Source organism: Mycteria americana, chromosome 1 (assembly GCF_035582795.1).
Source record: "Mycteria americana isolate JAX WOST 10 ecotype Jacksonville Zoo and Gardens chromosome 1, USCA_MyAme_1.0, whole genome shotgun sequence".
Classification (NCBI taxonomy): Eukaryota; Metazoa; Chordata; class Aves; order Ciconiiformes; family Ciconiidae; genus Mycteria; species Mycteria americana.
Window position 1 is genome coordinate 160931621 of NC_134365.1, and position 6397 is coordinate 160938017.

The following is a 6397-nucleotide window of genomic DNA, read 5'->3' on the forward strand; positions in this document are numbered from 1 at the left end:
CCAAGAAAGTATTCTTTCTGCTTGTAGTCTCTGATCCTCTAAATCAGACTTATCATCTATCTCCATCTGTGTCTTCCCATTGTAAATCAAAACAACACTGTCCAAGATTCAATAAACTGGAATGGAGCCACATGTCTTTCTTACCTTTTACAGCAGCATGACAGCAGAGCATTCCAGGATTTCACTGTCAGGGCATTGGGACCACTTTTTGCGATTGTTCAGGCCACTTGGGGAACATGGCTAACAATTTTCTTTTGAGAGATCAGTAGAAGAAATCATGAGAAATCATGTGTTCCAAACAAAGATTGTCTCCTCCACCATCAGGAAATCCATTCAGTTACCCAGAGTGCCCATACACTTCTACCAATTAATACAGGAGTGCTAATGCTACTATAAGTTGATTGACTCCTGGCAGGAACCCAGCCAATGTCTAATGACCCTTTTACTCTGCTGCCAAGGCTGAGCACCTCAGAGAGCAACAGTCATTGCTGCACACATGGGTGTAATAATCACAGGCATCGTGAGAGCAACAACATTTTATGTTTTCATGAACTGCTTTCAAGCCTGAAAAGGATGTGAATAGAGTCAATAACAGAGGAGAGATGGCCTATAGCTAATTTGTAATAATAATGAGTATCTGATAATACATAATCTGGGTAATTCAATAATGCAATAATCTGATACTAGAGATTAATCATATCTAACAATTGATGAATAATGCTCTGTAGAAAACTCATGTAATTATGGACATCCCAGAACATGAGCGTTCAGGACTTCAGTGCATTCAGACTTTGCGTCTGGATAGCTCCTAAGAGTCTGCAGCATCTCTTAAGTAATCCTTATTTACTTGTCCCTCGATTTCCAATTACCATTCTTCCTCAGAGATAGTAATAGAGTCACACTGGTATATTTTAGAGCCTTGTCTTTCAGATAAACTGCACAACTGCAGTGCTGTGGTCCACAGGTCTGTAAGAAGGACAGGAAGAGAGGACAAAGACGGGAGGGGGGATTTGCACTCTATGTGAGGTAGAGGTTCAAATGCATGGCACCCTGCTATCTATGAGGCAATGGGCTAGCCAAGAGCTTATGGGGAGGATCAGAGGGGAGACCAGCAGGGACATCTGCTACAGACCATCTGGTAGAGACAAGGTAGTGGACAAAGTCTTCTTTAAACAGTCTGAGGAAGCACCAGGATCATGGTCCCTGGTTCGCACAAAGGACTTTAACCAATGCTGATGCATGTTGGAAAGGTAACTTGCAACACTGCAAGCAATTCAAGAAGTTTCTGGAGTGCTTTGGGGTCAATTTTTTTGATGCAGGTGCTGGACTGGCCAGATAGGGGAAGTGCTCTGCTGAATCGGCTACTCGTAAATAATGGTCAGGGATATAATAGCCTGTGGCTGCCTTGACTGCAGTGACCCTGAGATGGTGGTTGAAGATTCTGAGAAAAGTGAGGAAGGCAAGTAGCAGAAAAAAGACATTAGATTTCAGGAGAGGAGACTTCAGACTGCTCAAGGAACCAGTAGGTGGGATCCCATTGTAGACTTCCCTGAAGAGCAAAGCGGCCAAGAGGTTGACTGATATTCAGGAACAACCTCCTCAAAGAAGGTTGGTCTATCCCATCATGTAGAAAGTTGAGCAAACTCTGCAGAAAGCTAGTATGAAAAAGAGATAAATCCTGACTGAGCTCAAATGGAAAAAAGGAAGTACCCAGAAAGTGGGAGCAGAGGTGGGCTACCCAGGGGGAATACAGAGCCGTTGCTCAAACATGCAGCAGTGGAATCAGGAAAGCCAAGGCTCAGCTGGATTAGAAGACAGGGATGTGAAGGGTTTTATAGGTACATCAACAACAAAAGGAAGACATGGAAAACATGAATCCACTGCTGAATGGAGCAGGGAATTGAATGACACAGGACATGGAAAAGGCTGAGCTAATCCCTTCCTTCTTTGCCTTGGTCTTTACTGGCAGGGTCAGCTCTCAGGATTTGTAGATCTCTGTGCTTAGTGACAGAGTTTGGTGAGAGGTAGTAGCAGTGTAGGACAATCAAGTTGGGGCCCACTTAAGTAAACTGAGCATACAGAAGTCTATGGGACTGGGCAGAATGCTTCCGAGGATGCCAAGGTTGCTGGCTGATGCCACTGTAAGATTGCTGTCTATCAGCTCTGAAAGGTGGCAGTCAGAGACAACTCCCAATGGCTGGAAAAATGCAAATATTAGCCCATATTAAAAAAGAACTAGAGAGAGGCTTAAGAGGGATACAGTCCAGTCTGCTTCATCTCAGTTCCCAGGAAGACTATGCAACAAACCCTCCTGGAAGACATTTCCAAGCACGTATGTTTGCAAACAACCAATACACATTTGCTAAGGACGTGAACAACCTAATTGCTGTCTATGACTGGTCCTGTGGATAAGTGGAACACAATGGATATAATTTGCTTTTTCTTTGATAAATGTTATCACTTTTTTTCCTATGGAGGCTTTGTAGCTCAATTGTAGAGATGCAGACTGGATGAATGGACTACAAAGTGGTCAAAAAAATGAGTGGACCATTAGACTCACAACATAGTGATCAAAAGTTCAAAGCCCAGCTAGCACCCTGTAGGAGTCATGCAGGTGAGGTCAGGACGGAGACTGATGTCTTCCCTCAGTGACCTGGACAATGGATTAAATACATTGAAATGAAATGCTGTTAAGACACCAAACTGGGGTAAGGGCAGAGCTGCTGCTCAGAGGGACTTTGACAGGCTTTGAAGGAGTAGGCTGACAAAATCCACATAAAGTCCAACAGAGTAACACCATGCAACAGCACAGGCCATGAGTTGACTGGCTAGAGAGCACCTCTGCAGAAGAGGACCTGGAGGTCCTGATGGAACATGAACAAAGACAGTAGCCTTGCAGTTGATGCAAGCTAACTGCATTGACAAGAGTGTAGCCAGCAGACCATTCAAAGTGATTATTATCCCTCTACATGGCATCATGACACCCCATCTGCAGTACTTTGTCCAGTTGTGGAGCCGCTAGTAAAAGAGATCTTAACAAACTAGAGAATCCAGAGGAGGGGGACTAAAATGGTTAAGGGGCTGAAGGAAGCAGAGGCTGAGAGTACTGGGTTTGTTCAGCCTGAAGGGAAGATTAGGGGTGGATCTAATGGCTGTCTTCTACTACCTAACAAGAGTGTTATAGAGAAGATGAAGCCAGAGGTGCACTGCAAAATGACAAAAGACAGATGCCCAGTTGCAGCAAGAGAAATTCCAGTTGGATATGTGGGGGGGGGGGGGAAATTGAAATTAACAGGCTGCTCAGATTTGTTGTGGAATCTTCTCTCATGGAGATTTTCATCGGAGATTTTCATTGAGGAGAACCCGAGCAACCCGTTCAGACTAAATCTGGCCCAGATTTAAGCAGGAGGTAGGACTAGGTAACCTTCAGCGGTGCCTTCCAACCTGAATGATTCTGAAATTCTACAGTAGCCAATACAGTCTGTGTATTGTATGGTTGGTTGGCATAACTACGCGAAAGGGAAATTTGAGATTTTATTCTTGCCTATTGCTGAGTGCTTATACTCTTAGGGGTTTTATAATTTATTCACAGAGTGGCATGGAAAAATATTTTTTTAATGAAATAATAAAATTAATTTAAATTTTTCCTTAATGTGAGCAAATTCAAACATGATAGAGCACAGGAAATGTTATTTTTACTGTGAAAGAACTTTGGTACTGGACTCTCCACTGTGACTGAGGTTAAATCATTTGACATTTAGCTCAGTTCCCTCTTTGCTTTACACCTGTGTAACAATATTTCCCTGACGTCACAGAGCTATTATAGGAACGAACATATCAATTTCTGAAGGACATCCATGGAGCAATAACATCTTGACAGCATCTATCTATCTTTCTTTCTCACTGAACTTATTTGAGATCACTTCATGGTTACCAGTGCAGTATCAGTGTCTATGAGTGGGCAAAAATCCTGTACCTTTCAGGTCTCCAGAGCTCAAAGGGTGTTAGCTGAATCTGGGTCTTCTAAGCCCATCAAGGTTTCAGGATCCTCTGTTGTTTGGTAAATGCAGTATTTCTTCAGATGATCGTGGCGCATGTGCTGACATACTCAACAGATCTTTGATGCCAATCACCATTAAGGAGGACACGTGGCAGCTAGTCGTCGTTGCTCACCTAACACTGACTAGTACTTGTATAATAGCTAATGTAAGTTGTTCATCATTCAACTGCCATTGGTATCATGGGTAGTTAATTGAGTATTTTTTGGCAGTTGCATTTCTTAGGCTGGGTCTCCATTACTGCTTCTAAACGAAAACAAGGTTTGCACAGTAGATCTGTACTGTTATTTGAATTCTTTCTCTAAATGTTCAGCAGCTACAGCTTTTTCTTACAGCTGTTATAAGAGCCAAAAGCTCAAATCGGTGGGTTTAATAATGCAAATGAAACAAAATCACCCTGAGCTGCAACATCACAATTCAACAAGACAGAGCCAAAAACTCAATATGACCATATGAAAACTGTACAATGTTGAAAGTGTTTGTTACCTTAATTCTAAGAAGGAAAAGGCAATAATTTGTAAAAGACCTTGATGGAGATGTTATATAATAAGCAGCAAAGTAAATCACTGTAGTGATTTTATATCTGCTTTATAGAAAAAGAACCCTTCCTGAAAGCATTAGCATTTGAAAAGCATATTGTTTGTGGAAAATCTAACAAATACCATCAAGTTACTTAAATATATTGTTGCTCAATAAATTATTCTTAGGTTGGAATACAGAATACAGCCTGCAGCACAAATAGGAGGGCTAATTGGCAGAACAGCTATTTAAAAGTGATCACACTTAACTACTTTGATGTAGTCTTCCTTTTCCTCTTTAGCCTTCATCACTTTAGAGTTCACAAGATATTTTCGCTGTTACCCGTTAATTAAGGTGCCAATCCATTTATCCATGAAACATTTGTAAACAGAGATGCCCTTTAGGATGCAAGGATTAGAGCTTCAATTGCAGTGGATTTGATGGTTGCAAGTGAGTTAGGAGGAAGGAAGCAGGGAGAGGAAATCTAGAAAAAGCAGAGACCCATGTTTGTTTCTTTATTCACTTAAACTGAACTATTTCTATTACACAGTGTGGAAAAAAATATTTCCATTCTGTAGTTGTGTTTTTCTACAGCTGTAGTGATCTAAAGACATAAGCATAACAACATCTGCAAGTAGAGGTAACACTCCATACCAGCTGGCACAGAGTCGATCCAATAAAAGATGCTACCTCTACCTACAAACCTTGTCACAGGAAAATAACTGATGAGGATTAGAAGATTTTCATTAATAACCCCCAAGCCAAAATCTCACATGTGATCTCCCAGCAGGAGAGCCAGAAAGTAGAGTCAATATACTTGGCTTCCTTTCTTCTCATTTTGCTGTCCTGGGCTAAGACACACTGATTGCTCTAGTATTATCAGAGAGTCATCCTCCGCGGCTCACCAAGGATGCCCCCCTTACAGTCAGTAGCAAGAAAGATGGTCTACCCTTGTGCTATGGTTCCTAACCCTTTTTGAAGTCAGTATCGCTGTTGCCAGTGGTACTCCTCTTTCTCTTCCTCCATCTCACCTTCTCCCTACAGCTACCTTTTCTCTGCAATCTTCCCTCCAACTCCAGATCCCTCCTGCCACATCATCATCCATCCTCCCCCCAAAATTATCTTCACCACCTCATTTCACACATGGAATCCCCAGCTCCCACTGGAAAAGCTTGGCAGCTTACAGTCTGCTCTCTGCACCACTTCATCTCTAATGCTGGGAACCTTTGTCGCAAGAAAACCAAATATTCGGCTGGGAGTAAGAGTACGTTCCAGTTATATCAGTCATTTGTCATAGTTCTGCCCCATACTTGTGCCAGCCAGCCGAGTAAATAAGTAACATGCATCTGTCACAAGAAGAGGTACAAACACTAGTATGTTCTGGAAGCCATCATAAAAAAATGCTCAGATCGGACAATACATAAAAAACTCCTGGAGGGAATACAAATAGGAGCTAGAAAGGTAAAGACTGACAGCCCCCAGAGTCCTCATACTACTAGAGCAATTGCCTGCTACTGCAGAGGTGGTAAAGGTCTGCCTGGACAGTAGCACATGAGCGGGGTTTGCTTCTCTAGCCTGCAAGGGACTTAAAGGTCTCTCTCCCTCAATTACAAACAGAATCAAAAAATATGGGGTGTGCAGAGAATCATTTTCTTAATCTTCCCAAAAGAAAGTTCTCTGATAGGTTTTCAAGGACATTAACCTGACCACTGAAAACAGGAACACGCAGTACTGAGCACCTAGGAGAAAAGTATTTTGTTTGCCCATACTACAAAAACAAACAAACAAAAAATCTAAGCCAGCCCATGCCTCAGCCACAC